The sequence below is a fragment of the Pseudophryne corroboree genome, chromosome 5, assembly GCF_028390025.1.
Source record: "Pseudophryne corroboree isolate aPseCor3 chromosome 5, aPseCor3.hap2, whole genome shotgun sequence".
Lineage (NCBI taxonomy): Eukaryota > Metazoa > Chordata > Amphibia > Anura > Myobatrachidae > Pseudophryne > Pseudophryne corroboree.
The window spans coordinates 636,761,801-636,779,939 of NC_086448.1; positions in this window are offsets into that span (position 1 = coordinate 636,761,801).

An 18,139-nucleotide genomic window follows, 5' to 3' on the forward strand; every position below is an offset into this window, starting at 1 on the left:
ATGCAGAGGTTATTACTAACAATAATACTGCACTGGACTAACAATAGATATAACAGTACACAGTAAGAACTGGATGTATATCACAGGGTAATTGTACTAGGAAACCCTGACTAAGTGCACTCTTTCTTAACTAATACTGACTAAAAAAAGGCAGGTAGAATACTTAAGTGTCTTGTAAAGTCACAGCACTGACAACCAGGCGGCTTTACATAGGAGGATTAGCCCAAGCATTCCCAGGAACAGTGAGCTGAGGGCAGTGGTGCAAGTAGAAAAAATGTCTTACGGGTACTGTGTGCGCGTGCCGAAGGCGCGCGCACAAAAAAATGGGTGTGGCCAAATGCCACATGGGGCGTGGCCAATGAAAATGGGGGCGTGATACACATATGGGGGAGGGGCAGATACACGTATGACCCCAATAGTGCCAGATACACGTTGCCCCACAGTGCCAGATATACATTGCCCCACAGTGCCAGATACACATTGACTAACAGTGCCAGATACACATTGCCCCACAGTGCCAGATACAGAAATGCCCCCAGAGTGCCAGATATACATTGCCTCGCAGTGTCAGATACACGTTGCCCCACAGTGCCAGATATACATTGCCCCACAGTGCCAGATACACATTGCCCCACAGTGCCAGATACACAAATGCTCCCACTGTGTCAGATATACATTGCCCCCCGTGCCAGATACAGAAATGTCCCTACAGTGCCAGATATGCCCCCAGTGCCAGATATCCCCCAGTACCAGGTATACATGCCCCCCCAGTGCCAGATATCCCCCAGTGCCAGGTATACATGCCCCCCTGTGCCAGATATCCCCCAGTGCCAGGTATACATGCCCCCCTGTGCCAGATATCCCCCAGTGCCAGGTATATATGCCCCCCAGTGCCAGATGTCCCCCAGTGCCAGGTATATATGCCCCCCAGTGCCAGATAGAAATGCCCCCCCAGTGCCAGATATCCCCCAGTGCCAGATAGAAATGCCCCCCCCAGTGCCAGATATCCCCCAGTGCCAGGTATAACATGCCCCCCCCCCTCTTCCCCCTTCCCTGCTCACCGCTGCCGCTGGCCGCTGCCGTCCTGTGTGAGGGAAGGAGAGCGCAGCCTGTGCCTCTCCTTCCCCTCAGTCTCCGGCGGGTGTCTCACAGTTTAATTCAGCGCCGATCCGTGAGCCAATCAGAGCTCGCACCGCGAGCTCTGATTGGCTCACGGATCGGTGCTGAATTAAACTATGACACCCGCCGGAGACTGAGGGGAAGGAGAGGCACAGGCTGCGCTCTCCTTCCCTCACATCAGCGGCGGTGCGAGGAGCGGCGGCCCGTCGGTGTGGGTACGGCGTACCCACGGCTAAATTCTTACGGGTACGCCGTACCCACCCGTACCCGCCCACTTGCACCACTAGCTGAGGGGTAATGACGCCGCAGACACTGCCAGGGAGTGAGGGAGAGACAGATATGCAGCTCCAGGGCAGGAACATTTGCAGAAAATGGCGCCCTGGGGCTGGGGAGGGGCTTCAGGTCCAAGCTCTATCTCCCTGCTGGCAAAACCACCGGGTACTGCGGGCTCTAATAAAACGGTTTATAGAGAAAACCTGACCTGTCCCATGCCCTGGTGATCTAGTGGGATCGCCTGTACTGCCACAGTGTCCACCGCCAGCGCGCGCGGCCCGCCTCCCACTGACCGCGCCGGATCGCAATAAAGACCAGGTCCCGTAAGCGGGACCCACTTACCACCTCACGAAGCGCGGCTACGCGATCCCGGAGAGCCCCCGTCGTGTGTGCCTGACAAGAAGAAAACCGGAGCCTCCTGCTGTAGTTACCCGGCAACCAGGGCTCGGGAGTGTACAGCGCCGCTGGGGAGAGCCGGAGCTGCAGCCGTGAATGTCCAGTGACATGTAACACTGCTGCTGCCCTTGAAGTCTTCACTTTTTTCCTCAGAAGAAAAGCTCTTCTTAGGGCTGCCTGGAGCAGCCCCGCTGCTAAGTGCCTGCTACTGCAGCACCAACTACAAAACTGAGATCCTGTGCAGGGAGGCGGGGTGATATAGGAGGCGGTGCTATGCATTCTGGGAACAGTCAAAGCTTTGAGCCTGTTGGTGCCTCGGATCAAGATCCTACTCTACACCCCATTGTCCATTCCTTGTGGAGCCCAGTGTACCCCGCAGCAGAAATACATTTTAGGAATATCTTTTGCAATTTGATTATTATCTCCCATTTGCTAACAATTTTGTTTCATTGATTATATTTACTGTACATGATATATATTTTAGTCCATTTTAGCTTCAATTATTTAAAAGCTCTATTTCCCTTATTACTGTACTTTCATACTTTCTTATTTAACCACATTAGTCACCTTTTATGGGGTATATTCAATAACTGTTAGAAGCTGTCGTCTTGTCGGAAAACCGGGTGGAGCAAGGTGGACGCTGCCGTGAGCCTCTGCTGCTGCAGCCGATGCTCCCCCGTCTCCTCCTCTCCTCCCCCTATCCGCTCCATCTCCTCCGCTGCTCTCCCCGCTGCTCCCCCCACCGCCGAAGACATCTCCTCACCCCTGGCGCCGCTGACAGCTCCCCCCACCGCCGCAGACATCTCCTCACCCCCGTCGCTGCTGACAGATCCCCCCACACCACTGACATCTCCTCACCCCCGGTGCCGCTGACAGATCCTCCCTCACCCCCTCTGCCGCTGACAGCTCCCTCTGCCGCTGTTGTCAGTGCATCCGCAGCGCTGACAGCAGTAACAGGTCAGGAAACCGGGAACGGACAAATCCGACAGTCGGATTTGGCTGATCTTTTGAATAGGGGTTGTCGGGTCCATTCCGACAACTGCATTTCGGAATGGACCCGACTCTTATTGAATATATCCCTATACCTACAAATGTTTTTTCCATAAGATATGTGATTGCAACTGTATTTATTTCAAATATTTTGACATGCTCCTCATCTTGTCTAATGTCTATACTTTTATAGTACATTTTTTTAGAATACTGCTTCTACTGTATATAGATTGATCATTGAGGCCTATGTATAAGATATGGCACATTCTGCCTGGTCAACATACAGTATGTGACACAACTGCAACACTGTGCCACTGTGCACCAGAGCAGTGAAAAACGTAATTGGCAGAAGATACAGTACACTACTATTATAACAGGCATATTTATAGCTCAGCCAGCCCTTATCCTTAACTGCTGTAGGCTCATTATTCACTAAACAGCACTGTTAGATTCCAAATTAAGAATATTAAACCTTTTACATTAACACGGGGGATTAATGGCCTGCTAACATATCTGCATTGATATATTATTAGCTTTTTAATCACTTCACACCTGTTGACTTTGGATAAACCCCATTAATAAGGTTTAGCACCAGCATTTGAATAGTAAATTAACCACAAATAATAATATTAGCTAAGAACTTTACAGTAGTGGGTTTTGTGACACTAACATGCTCAGAACCATGGGGGTAATTCAGTCCAGGGGCCTAATTCAGACCTGATCACTAGGCTGCGGTTTTTGCATCCCTGCGATCAGGTAGTCGCCACCTACCGGGGGAGTGGGAAATCTCTGTGCAGGGGTGCGATCGCATGTGCAGGAGAGCTGCACAAACAGAAGTTTGTGCAGTCTCTGCACAAACCAGGACTTACTCTTCCAGTGCGATGATCGGGGCCGGAGCTGATGTCAGAAACCCTCCCTTCAAACGCCTGGTCCCTCCTGCGTTTCTCTGGACACTCCTTAAAAACGGTCAGTTGCCACCCACAAATGGCCTCTTCCTGTCAGTCACCTTGCGATCGCCCATGCGATCACTTTTTTCACACCATCCCATTGCTGCCCGGCGATCCCTGTCACTGCGAAACAATGCGCCTGCGCATTGCGGTGCATACGAATGCGTATTTCAGACCTGATCGCAGGCTGTATGAAAGTGCAGCCTAGCGATCAGGTCTGAATAAGGCCCCTGATCGTAGCAGCAAATTTGTTAGCAGTTAGGCAAAACCATGGGGGTCATTCCGAGTTGATCGCCCGCTAGCTGCTTTTAGCAGCAGTGCAAACGCATAGTCACCGCCCACTGGGGAGTGTATTTTCACTTTGCAGAAGTGAGAACGCTTGTGCAGCAGAGCGCCTGCAAAATCTTTTTGTGCAAAACAAGACCAACCCTGTAGTTATTCTTCGTGTGCATTGATTCTAACGATGGAGGGACGGCTTTTGACGTCACACACCCGCCCAGCGAAGGTCCAGCCACGCCTGCGTTTTTCCAAACACTCCCAGAAAACGGTCAGTTGACACCCAGAAACACCCTCTTCCTGTCAATCTCCTTGCGATCAGCTGTGCGTTTGGAATCGTCGCTATAACCAGTGCAAAACCACAAAGGACTTTATACCCGTACGACGCGCATGCGCATTGCGGTGCATAAGCATGTGCAGATTAGCTATTTTTACACTGATCACTACGCAGCGAACAACGGCAGCTAGCGATCAACTCGGAATGACCCCCAATGTGCATTGCAGGTGTGGCAGATATAACATTTGCCGAGAGAGTTAGATTTGGGTGTGTTATTTTGTTTTTGTGCAGGGTAAATACTGCCTGCTTTATTTCTACATTGCAATTTAGATTTCAGTTTGAACACGCCTCACCCAAATCTAACTCTCTCTGCACATGTTATATGTATGCTGTAAAATATAGGGGTGCTGCTGTTCAAATAACATTACACTGGCCATGTATGTTGTAAAATTACAGGGGTGCAGTTGTTAAAAATAAAAAGCACACTGCTCCTGTATGCTGTAAAATATAGGGGTGTGGCTGTTCAAATAACATTACCCTGGCCCTATATGCTATAAAATTCAGGGGTGCAGTAAAATAAATGTACACTGGCCCTGTCTTGTATGCTGAAATAATTCTGGGGTGCAGTGAAAATCAATGTACACTGGCCCTGTCTTGTATGCTGTAATAATTCTATGGTGCTGTGGAAATCAATGTACACTGGCCCTGTCTTGTATGCTGTAAAAAATCTGGGGTACAGTGGAATTCAGTTTACACTGGCCCTGTCTTGTATGCTGTAAAAATTCTGGGGTGCAGTGAAAATCAATGTACTCTGGCCCTGTCTTGTATGCTGTAAAAATTCTGGGGTGCATTGAAAATCAATGTACACTGGCCCTGTCTTGTGTGCTGTAATAATTCTAGGGTGCAGTGAAAATCAATGTACACTGACCCTGTCTTGTATGCTGTAAAATTACAGGCGTGTTGTAAAAAATACAGGTGTGCTGGGCTGTCTCTGCTTGTGATGTCTAGGCCTGACCTTCACAACATTGTATGGCAAAAGGAGGCTCCTACCACCATGTTCATGCTTCCTGCAAGTGCTGGGAGAAGCACCGCCAGTCCAGTTACTGATATTGAGATTGAGGATGTCACTGTAGAAGTACACCAGGATGAGTAGGATATGGGTGTAGCTGGCGCTGAGGAGGAAGTTGACAATGAGGATTCTGATGGTGATGTGGTTTGTTTGAATAAGGCACCAGTGGAGACAGTTGTTGGCCATGGGATAAAAAAGCCCAATGTCATGCCTGGGCAAAATACCAAAAAAGCCACCTCTTCGGTGTGGAATTATTTCTCCTCAAATCCGGACAACAGGTGTCAAGCCATCTGTTGCCTTTGTCAATCCATAATAAGTAGGGGTAAGGACGTTAACCACCTAGGAACATCCTCCCTTATACGTCACCTGCAGCGCATTCATCATGTCATTGTCAAGTTCAGAAAATTTGGGCAACAGCGTAAGCAGTCCACTGACACCTAAATTATGTGGTTTGTTTGAATATTATTTATCTGTGGAGATGAGGCTGTAAACACTGAAGGGGGATCTGAGAATGAGGAAGACATCTTGCCACTGTAGAGCCAGTTTGTGCAAGGAGAGATTAATTACTTTTTTTTGGTGGGGGCCCAAACAAACCAATCATTTCAGTCACAGTCATGTGGCAGACCCTGTTGCTGAAATTATTGCTTTGTTAAAGTGTGCATGTCCTGTTTATAAGGTTTAAATTAAAACCTAGAGCAGATATGAAACAAGCTTCAACATCACAAACAGATTTGTGAAAACTAGCCGCAAAGGTGGAAATGGAAATTGCCGAAGTTTTTTTAAATAAATTGTGGAGAGAACACCTTTGTGGCCAAAGTCATTGTGACTCAGAAAAGACTGAATAATAATCCAGCATAACTGCCAGAGAGGTAAACGTGATGTTTTCTGCCGGAGCATTAGAGAGAGGTTCTTTTCAATTATTTCATTTTAGGGACTCACTCAAATGAATGGCTCCAATTAGTCAACCTTAATTTTGATTTATTATTGATGTTCCACATTTTGGGATTATTTATTTAGAAGATGCGCATTTGTTGTACAGGAATCTTCTTTTCCTAAGGGCTGCTTAGGGTTATCGCAAGACCTCACAGTGTTAGAAGAACAGAGTTTCAGTGATCTTGCATTGCATCAGCTTTCCATTGCACTGCAGCACTAGATGGGACAGGAGCTCCTGTGAGGCACAAACAGTTACTGAATAAGGCCCAGTATGGCGTCTCATGGTGGCTTACAGCCAGAAAGATGTCTGGCTTACCAGGCTGAGGCCTGCTGTGGGCACAGAGATTAGCATTGCTTCCTCACAAAGTCCTACTTATAGTATGAAATGAGTTTGGACTGTAGAGTGATAAGCTCCACTAGGGCAGGGGCTCAATAACAAAAAAAATGTACTGCACAGTCGTGCTTAGTACTAATCTAAACCCACCCAAACTCAACTTCACCCATCCAGGCATACTGTGGGGGCTAAGGAGGGGCTGCTAAAACATCTAAGGGACTGCTTTATTTAAAAATAAAATATGAATAAAATAAACAAGACACACAGGTATGCTCACATGCGTGTAACTGGGACACACAGGTATACTCACATGCGTGTAACTGGTAGCTGTGAAAAACAAAAATAAGGTTTCTGACACAAAATATGTAAATAAAAATGCAATTAAAAAACCCACGAGATTTTCACAAAATAAGCCTCCAGACTCCGTGGAGGGGAAAATATCCAATCTTGATCCCATGGTATACACCAGTTTATTTGCATCCCAGCATTAAATCTGAGATTATCTTAATCCCTGAACATGGAGAAGGGGGTACAATTTTGGAGGTTTTGGCCCCAGTAATGTAGTAATTTATAATAATATATTTGCTTGGTTGAAGTCTTTTCTGTTCCACACCAATATAGGAGTGGAGGTGAAAGCCTGTGTGTTGTTCCTGATTGTGTGTGCCTCTCTAATTTTTAATCACCTTCTTGACACTGTCTTCTTCCTCTTGCCTCTTCTCATAATGTGAAAAATCATCAATTATGGAGGTGATATATTTGTAGCTAGCTATGCTTCCGAGAACTTGGTAAGCTTTTTCCATGGGGACCACCTGTCGCTGTAATTATGGGTTTATTAAACTGTGCATGTCCTGTTTAAACAAAATATGCGTGGGTGGTAGGGCCCGTGTGGGTCGGAGGGTCCAAGACAATTCCATCTTGCACCTCTTTTTCTTTTCTTTGCATGATGAGCTCCTTGGAGCCTAGTTTTTAAAACTGCCATCCTGTCTGCCACTGCAGTGCCACTCCTAGATGGGCCAGGTGTTTTTGCCGCCCACTTGTGTTGCTTAGCTTAGTCATCCAGCTACCTCGGTGCACTTCTTTTTTTTCTTTGCATTATGTGCTCTTTAGGGCCTAGTTTTTAAAACTTCTATCCTGTCTGCCACTGCAGTGCCACTCCTAGAAGGGCCAGGTGTTTGTGCCGCCCACTTGTGTCACTTAGCTTAGTCATCCAGCGAACTTGGTGCAACCTTTTGGCCTAAAAACAATATTGTGAGGTGTGAGGAGTTCAGAATAGACTGGAAATGAGTGTAAATGAATGTTATTGAGGTTAATAATACCCTAGGATCAAAATTACCCCCAAATTCTGTGATTTTAGCTGTTTTTATGCTTTTTTCAAAAATCATCCAGATCCAAAACCAAAACCCGAAAGGGTGGTTTTGGCAAAACGAATCCAGATCCAAAACACGAGCGGAGATACAGATCCAAAACCAAAACACAAAACCCAAAAAGTGTCCGCCACACATCTCTAGTTCACATTTAGTGAGTACACAATTCTCTTAAAACAGGAATGAGGCTGATCTTGATGCCTTCTTGCCAATTTTTTTTTTAGGATGGCCTCTTCATTTGTTGTCTCTTCTTCCTCTGTCTTTGGTTCTCTTCTTGCCTTCTTTTTCTGTTTCTCCTTGGATGCCCATCACTCTTTTTGATGTACCACTCGATCCTCTGGGGGTTCCCTCCACTCTTCATTGCTGTCTGGTGTTTCCTCTGAAACACCAGAAACTGAGATCTCTTCTGTCTATATGTTGTTATGGAAATCCTTTAAAATAAATAGAAAGATAATTAATTTTGTAGAATAAAACTTTTGCACACATACAAATGCAGGGCTTCATGGGTGGGTACAGGGGTACCTCGATGATTACATATGGGGTGTAGGAATACCTGGGTGGGAGCAGAGTGAGTGTAGCGGTACCTGGGTGATTTCATTCTAGTTGTAGGGGTACATGGGTAGGTGCACAAGACAAGCACAGGGGATTTATAGGTGTGGGGAAAAATATGGGGCACCAAAAGAAAATTGAGAGTGACACTGTTGACATAGAATGAATTTGTCTATTAAAGTAACCTAACATTCTAGTCTCAGCTGGTAGCAGGAGTGTTAAAAAGTATCTAAAATGTATTTTACAATATCATAGTCCCTAAAGCATCTGTGGACCTAAGCGGCCATTCACTTTACATTTTCATATTCACGATAGTGTTTGAGTAGATAAAGACAACCTTTCTGTCAAACTTGACAGGTGGTAACACCCCTTTCTCCTAGGCTCCACCCCCTTTAATATTAAATGATAGTGTTTTATATCGCTTTAATATAAAATTTTATATAAAATTTTATATAAATTTATAGTGTTCGATATTAAACCGTATTAAAAATTGTCGCGTAACACCAGTCACAGAGTGTCACGCAACACCAGTCGCAGAATGTCACGCAACGCAGCGCGTCAAATCAGGCGGATGAAAGATGCATATTACACAGTGTTAAAACCAGGTAGTTTTAGCGGCATTGATAAATATTATGGGTCGGTTAAAAATAAATTTAAAAGATCCGACGTAAGAAAGTGGTTACAAGAACAAGACGCATACACGCTGCACAAGCCAGCAAGAAAAAACTATAAAAGGAACATGATTTGTGTATCGGGTATAAACCAACAGTGGCAATGCGATTTGGTCTCGCTGATAGATTTGTCAAAATACAACGATGGCGTTAAATACATATTAACAATCATCGATATATTCAGTAAGAGGGTGTGGGGTGAAAGTCTGACCGCTAAGAATGCAGCAACGGTCGCTAATGCTTTTGAAAAAATATTCCAGCTCGGTGATGTGCCGATGAAGCTACAAACCGATAATGGTAAAGAGTTTCTAAACAGAAACCTAAAAAAGGTGTTAGAAAAATACGGTATAAATCATTTCACGACCAATAACGATGTGAAAGCGGCTGTTATAGAGCGCTTCAATAGGACTTTAAATACACGCATGTGGCGCTATTTCACGGCAAAGAATACCTACAGATATATAGACGTTTTACAAGACTTCATACGCAGCTATAATAACACATACCATAGAACGATTAAGTGCGCTCCAAATGATGTGAATGACTCTAACGCATTGAGTGTCTTCAAAACGACCTACGGTGATTACTTTAGAAGTAAGAAAGCCCCAGTTTGTTTAGGAATCGGTGACCACGTCCGTATTTCTAAATATAAGGACATATTTCAGAAAGGTTACGAACAGAGCTTTTCTGAGGAGATTTTTGTTGTACATAGTGTGAACACTAAAGGGATTAAACCGCTTTATAAGTTGGCAGATCTGTATGGTGAAGTTATAACAGGTAGTTTTTACCCCGAAGAGCTTCAAAGCATACCAAAAAACTATAACAGAGTTTACAAAGTGGAAAAGATTTTAAAAAATAAGACGGTCAGAGGCCGTAAATACGCGTTAGTCAAGTGGCGCGGGTACCCCGCAAAATTTAACAGTTGGGTCGCAGCATCGGTGATAAAAGACATATAAAGATCATCAGTATCTAAACAAGACGTGCAATGGATGACAAGTCGTTCTACATAACCTTACCCAGCAATGCATCGGCTGTTACCTTCCCGCAAAATAAGATTTCTAACTATACGACAAAGTTGGCTAAACCGATAGACTTAAATGGCGAATGGGAAGTGGCACTTACTGAGATACAATACCCGCATACGTGGAATACATTGGATTTACAAGATTGTAGACTGCAATTATCATGGGATGGAACGGCGGACCAGCCGGTGGTGAGAGTCGCGAGTTTGTGCATTAAACCCGGTTTTTATGAAACAATCGAGGCGTTACTGAACGTAATCAACGCTGAAATTGTACAACTGAAACTGGACGTTGGATTAAGACTAACGTATGATCCATTTGCACGCGTTGTAACATGTGACAGTAAACTGTTGTATCAAATCCATGCCGGTTCTAAGCTGACATGGATACTAGGTTTACAGCCTAAAACTAATATTTCTAAACCATGCGCCGACATCAAAGGCGGCCAATATACGATGTACGTGTACACAGACATTATCGAACACCAACGGGTCGGGGATAGTTATGTACCGCTACTTCGCACTGTTGAAATGAAGGGTTATAACAATGAGGTTGTCACAATACGATACGAGAAACCCGATTACGTACCATTGTGCAAAACACATTTTGACACGATAGCCATAGAGATAAAGAACGACCAAAACGAGAACATGGCATTTAAGTTTGGGAAAGCGATCGTGAAGCTACACTTCAGACGCCGCAAAACTGAATTTTATTAACTAAGCAGAATGGTCGCTGTTAAAAATTATGGCGATCCGGGCCTCTATGCGCAATATTATAAATCTCAAGCCGGTAATGGATTACCAGGTTTTCACGGCAGCGCATACATGTACGGCTGCGGTTTAGGCTGTATTTTTCGAAGTCTTTTCAGAAAAGCTGTTCCTCTTTTCCGGAGAGGTTTAGAGTTGGCTAAACCGCATATGAAGACAGCGGTTCGTAATATAGCGAAAGATGTTATCGGGCAAGCCACAACGGCCGTTGTGAATAAGATACACGAGGCGAACCAAGCAAAGCAAGACGGTTCAGGACTAATATATACAAGAAAAGGCGTGTCTAAAAGAAAACGGAAGCGTATGATAACGCTTCCGCCTTGGGACATACCCTTTTTAAATAAAAAACAGAGACGACGCAACTCAAAGAAGAAGAGAAAGCCGAAGAGTGCCGTTGGTGATATTTTTTAAACATGTCTTTCATACACCACGAATCCGTTGAATGTGCAAAAACAGAGCTGGATCTTTTTGACGTGCCCCCGACACAAACTAGCATAGAGAAAAGTCTATACGTCGAAGTTCAACCTTTAGCGGCGTTATCCGACACAGCTCCGCTTGAATTTTATATAGCAGCCAGCGGTGAACACTACTACGATCTGAACAACACGCTGTTGTACGTGACATGCAAGATCGTACGAACCGATAACACGCCGATACCGCAAGGTGCGCGGGTCGCACTTATTAATTACCCAATAGTGACTTTATTCAACCAAGTGGATGTAACTTTGGGCGACAGGCTCATATCACAATCCAACAATCTTTACGCATACCGCGCGTACATTGAGACTATATTGAATTACAGCTCGGATGCATTGTCAACAAAACACACAACAGGATTATTTTACAAAGATGCGGATGGTGAATTTAACAACACGGCGCTGGACGGGCCGAATACGGGTTTCAAAAAACGAGCAGGTGCAACAGCGCAGAGTCGCACTGTTGAACTGCTAGGCCCGCTTCACTGCGACCTTTTCCATCAACATAAACTAATTTTAAACGCCGTTGATCTGAAGATTAAACTAACCAGAAACAAAGACGCATTCTGCTTAATGTCGTCTGAGGCGGATGCCTTTAAAATACAGATCACAGCTGCATCCCTGTTCGTGAAAAGAGTTCAGGTCTCACCGGCCGTGCGGATTGGGCACGCGCAGGCTCTGTTAAACGGTAACGCGAAATACGCGATTGACCACGTTGGGATGAAAATCTACAGCGTACCAACAGGCAGTAGAGTATTTAATCTAGAAAATTTATTTTTAGGACAAGTGCCGAAAACAGTTATAGCCGGTTTCGTGGATAACGAATCATTTTCAGGAATCCATAACCGGAACCCCCTGTGCTTTGAACATAAAAATGTAAGTTTTGCGTCCCTTTATCTGGATGGAACGCCGCACCCCGCCAAGCCATTTCAACCCGACTTTGAAAGCGGTAATGCTGTAAGAGAGTATATGTCACTCATACAGATCACAAATAAGCAGAAATCTGACAATGGTATACTGATTGACCGCGAAGAGTACCTCAGGGGCTACACGCTATTTGCTTTTGACCTTTCACCAGAACAGGAGTGTGGAGAACACCTTTCCCTGATAAGAACAGGCAATCTACGTGCCGAATTCCGCTTTGCAGAAGCGTTGGACCGGACAGTCAATGTGATAATATACGCTCTATTTGATAACATCATCGAGATTAATCAAAGGCGCGATGTGCTGTACGATTATCTATAAATGAAATAAACTAACACTACGCTGCTGAAAAAATGAACACATTACAGATAAACTGTATTCTGTACGCCGTGCAAAGCACAAGGCATATTTTTAAAGGAACGTATCCGTGCGATATGTTACCGGTCAGTAAACTGTCGCAATATCCCTGCGCGTTTGTAATCAATACGCATAGCAGCGGGCAGCCGGGTGAGCACTGGTTGGCTGCTTATTTTAACGAACAGCGTGAATGTTACTTTTTTGATTCTTACGGGTTAGCCCCTGACAGCCCCCTATTCCCAAAAGCAATAATACATTTTTTAAACTTGAATTCAAAAAGTGTTTATCACCAAAATAAGCAGTTGCAAAATTTTAACAGTACCGTTTGCGGTCAATATTGCATATACTTTATATTTTACATGTGTAAAAAATACAAATATGTGGATGTACTGGCCCGTTTTAGTGATGACACAAAACGTAATGATTGTTTTGTTTCAAATTTTGTAAGACGACTCCCAAGAAGCCATTGTCTGAGTCATTATGCATATAGATATATACAGAATTGTGTAACTTGTAACCAACGCTGTGCGTGAAGCGTTTTATGTACAACGTGTCATAACTATGGCACGTTGTACATAAAACGTTTCACGCACAACGCTGTGTGTGAAGCGTGTTACGCACAACGTTGTATTGTTTGTGTAACTTGTAATCAACATTCTGTTTGATACGTTTTATGTACAACGCATCATATCTATGATGTTTTTCTAATAAACAACGTTGTTTATTAAACTTTATATCGCGTGCTTGAAATTTCTTCCGTTTACAGCAATAGAAACAAAGAACAAAACGTTGTTTTATAAAGCATAAGCATATTTTATTGATATATGTATATATATATATATATAACACGGTAAAGAAGCATTTAAAACATTACATAAAATATTATTGACATAAGTTAAACATTGTGGCGCAAAATACCAACACAAAATACAGTGTATAAAAATATTATAAATTAGTTATATGTTATAGTTTCAGCCACTGTGAATCCTGAAATAGATTTACGGATCTTTTCCTAGGCAGTAAGTAACCGTGCGGTGTTGTTAAGCCTGGGGGACTTAAAACATTTATTCGACCTTTGTTAAGGGTTTGTAACGACATGGGCGATGTCACAGCGCCATCAGAGTCATCCTGCTTCTCAGCTTTTAATCGTTCTAAACACATTCTATTTGCCGCATTGGCTATGACGGTTGAGGGAATATTCAATTCAGACATTGCCCGCATAAATTCAGGCCACCCATTCGGTATATTACGGATCGACACACCGTTACTTTGCGTGATGCTTCTTATTAAATCTAACATGTTGGAACCAGGCACAGTGACGCCTTTGTACAGAAACTCCCCTTTACTGTTCCAGTCTGTGATGTGTTTAGAGCGTGTCATTTTACTCAATAGTATTTCACAGTTTTTCTTATACCGGTCATTAACACCGCTCAAAAGCTCATGATAAACAGCATCGGGTGCAATAGGCTGTGTCGTATTATTTGATTCATCGACAGATTTTGCAACGGGTGATAAAAGAGCTAAAGTTGACATTTCACTATCAGCCTGTTTACTCAACACCATGTATCTCTGCAACAACATTGTATATAGCTTTGCTTTTTCATATTCTGATAAATCATTATTCTGTAGTATTTTCACGATCTCTACATCTAGACCATGCGTTGCTGTTTTACGTATGTCGTCGCTGTTCGGTTTATTATGTAAACGGTCTATCTGATTCTGAGGTACCAGATACATTTTCTCAGCGTACTCCATCAGCGATTAGACAATAGTCCTGTAATTAGTGGTATAGCAAAACCAAGCAGCGAACCGATAAAACCACCCGACTGTTTAACCAACCTCTTCTTTTTTCCAATGGCACATTTCTTATTACAAAGTGATTTTATAAGCGCTCGCTTCTTTTTAAGGTAGTTCAACTGTCGTTGAGACAGCGGTATTTTACCTTTAAGCGTGTTGAGCGCTATCTCACAAATAGCCGTGACTAAATCGTTTGAAGCGTTGGATAAAATAGCATTTCTTTGGAATGGTGTTGCTTTAATTAACGTTTTTAAAAGCACCCAATTACGTCTTATCCGCCCCGACATGTTCACCGTTGTTAGAATGACAACAAATGACTAAAGGTTGTACGGTTATAGCTTTATAGAACCACGCTTCTTAATGACAAAAGCGACAGGCGTGTCTGGTGGGAATAAGCCGCTTCGTAAACGATAATCGTCAAGAGCGTTGTTTCTTAAATCAACCAGTAAATAACCATAAGGGGCAGCCGTCGCGGATTCATAGGCTTCGAGAAAAAAACGATGTTTCGATGGGTACATTTGTCTAGCCAGAATGCCCACCTGCATTTTATCCCTGGGGTTTTTGAACAGGACCATATATTTTGTGTTTAAATGTATAGTTCTGCTCTTTTTACCTTGACAAAATATGTTTTGGACAAGGTACAGGATACTGAGATTACGATGGTGTACATACTTTGTGAAAGCTTTCTCAACCTCAGAATTATTACTTGCCGCGTCCATCAAATCATCAATCACTGTTAAATTAATCTTATCAGGGGGAAAAAGTTGATCATCGCTAAAAGACTCTGGTAAGCCCTCTATAAAACGCGTACCGGGGTAATCACACAGAAGTTGGTCGTATATAGGCTGCCAACAGGTGTAAAACCAAACAACATTATCAGGTACATGAGTCATATGTGTTGCAGCGTGTTGCAACAGCGTTTTCTCAAAATAACTTTTACCCGAATTGGACGGACCTGCTAAAATACATGAGAAAGGGTGCTGAAATCTGGTGTCCATCTTAATAGCCGAACGGCAGTGTTGTGAAGTTGTCCGTAAGAGACCGTTTAGTATAAACACACCTTTGCGTCTTCTGCAAAGTACGCGTCTCTATCTGCCAGCACTTTTTCACATGTACTATATCGGGTTGACGGATCACAACCTTTTTCTGGTCATCGCCTTCGGGGTTTAAAGGATAATCTAAGACCAGTTCTTTCAGGCTGTCAAAGTTAACGTGCTGCGCATTATCAACATTGAGCGTTATACCTTTAACTTTTAAACAGGTCTTTCCGTTGTTTAGTCGATAGCCGTATGACTTGGGACCGGCTGAGACAAATTCTGTTATATGGGTGCCTGTGGGTAGTTCGCTGGTCAACTCGCCTAAATAATCACCCAATGGCGGACACCAGTCACCGGGTCTACTGACAAAAATTACAGAATCTGTGTCGTGAAAAAGACATCTATCTTGTAATCTATACAGTAGTTTGTACAGTTCAACACGTGCATAAGCCGTTGTAAAGATGGCTATAGTTACATTTGAAATTGCGCCCCTGGTGTAATGATCTTTGGCATACTTCCAATTTACCATAACTGTATCATCGTCAACAAAGTCCAAAGCGGACACGTCATAGTACGGTAAGAACGCGTATTCAAAAAGTTTGTCGGGATCGGTCACTAGACACGTATTGGGCATGTTGCTACGTTGACCAAATTTACCCCATAAGGAATTTAAAAACAATTTTGAAATTTGTCTTTTAGCGGGATTGATTTCTATGTGATCGGGTCGTAAAGACACGCCTTCATTTTTTTGATAGGCGTCTAAATACTCTTGGCGTTTCTCGGCGTCTGTACACCATTCGGGATAACCAGAGGCCTCTTGTTTATCCCTGAGGTGCGTTTTAATGTAACCTGAAAACAATTTGTCAGAGCTCTCATCAAAATGCCACACCTCATAGATTTTACACAGCATGTACCCCATTTCTACAGCCAAGTTTAGTTCCACGGTACACCATGTACCGATGAGTGCACGTTTTTCTGAATCATGAACGCACGGCTCAGTCTGTCCAGACTCAGCGCATGTGCGACATAATGGAAACATTAACTTGCCACCCATTTTAACCGGCAGAACCGGAAAAAATAGGCCACGAGGCGGGTAAACTTTAACCCTGGCAAAACCAAAATACTTTGTGACATCACCAAAGTCCTTATAAATAATGCGTGGGTGCTGTATAGGATACGTTTTGGTTTTGTTAACATATGGGTACAAACTGGTGAAATCAAAATAGTGAATTTTTTCATCACAGCCTGTTTTGTGATACAGCTTTATGGCGTTTGTGCGCCCGCCATAAAGAGCATCACGCGGCTCCAAGGGTTCGGGTAATTCTTTGCCCTTCAGAAAAGCCTGTAGATCCGCATCAGAATCTAGCATAGACTTCCATTCACAATCCCAGATTTCACGTATCTGAAATCCACAACGTTTAAGGTAGTGCAACTTTACCTGCGTCTTGTGGTGTAATTGACCGTAGGTCGTTTTAGTCAGTTTGTTTTTATCATCGGCGTTGTAACAAGCACCACAGCCGTGATAAAAACAACCTTGGAATTCAAATGCAGTGGGTGTTCCGTTAATCACGGCGTAACCATCCAGGCTGTATTTACCAACTTTCTTCTCGCCCCCTTGTAAAGCGTGTCTTATACTCACACCTTCTTTGTGTTCTATGTACATTAACCACTGTATGGCTGGCGTTGAGTAACGCTTCTGAGTCTTGTGATAGTTATCACCCGGTACAAGGGCCAGTGTCTTTTCCTGTAAAAATTTACAACGGTACATGGCCATGCATACGGAAGCCAACGTGACTAATTGAAAAGCTTCGATGTGACGTTTAACCACAACCTTTTTTTCTTTTCTTTGTTATTAGAAATTCCTGTTCTGTCATGGCTATAACAGCCGATCTGAAAGCATCACAAGCTTTTTGTAATATTTTCACATCTTCTTTACAATATCGTACAAGCTCTTTTTGAAAGTTAAACGGTTTGTGTACATGCTGTTTATACCAGGCTGTAAACTCAGATAATTCATCAGGCATCATCTATTGTGGACCAAAATACTCTATTGATGGCATAGCGCCTATGTAATTTTGGTTATCAGCTGTGTTAAAAAAATGTGGGAAATAACCTTTGGTACCGTCAAACCCCATCGCCTTTGGTAACTTGCTAAGCCGCATGGGTAAAAAATTTAAAGAGTCGATAAATCTTATCTTCAAATCTTTTACCGTGATGCACATTATGTTGCCGCCTCTATATAATAATTCCATCTTTAATTTCTCCTCAATCAGCTGGCGCAGCACAAAATACGCATCATAGCGACCTGCATTATGGGCTATGAATGTGTAATGCTCAAATTTTGGTTTCATGAACGTCTTTACAAAGTCTTCGATACACGCAACACCCTTAAACTCCCAGTCTTTCTCCCCCGTTAATGTTAAAGCGTAACAGTAGTTTGGTATGTGCACACCTGTCTCCTGCATACACTCAAAATCATAAAAGATGTATTTCTTTGTGGGCTCTTCCGGCTTGATGGTTTGTATATAGCACAAATGGTTCGAAAACCCATCAACGAA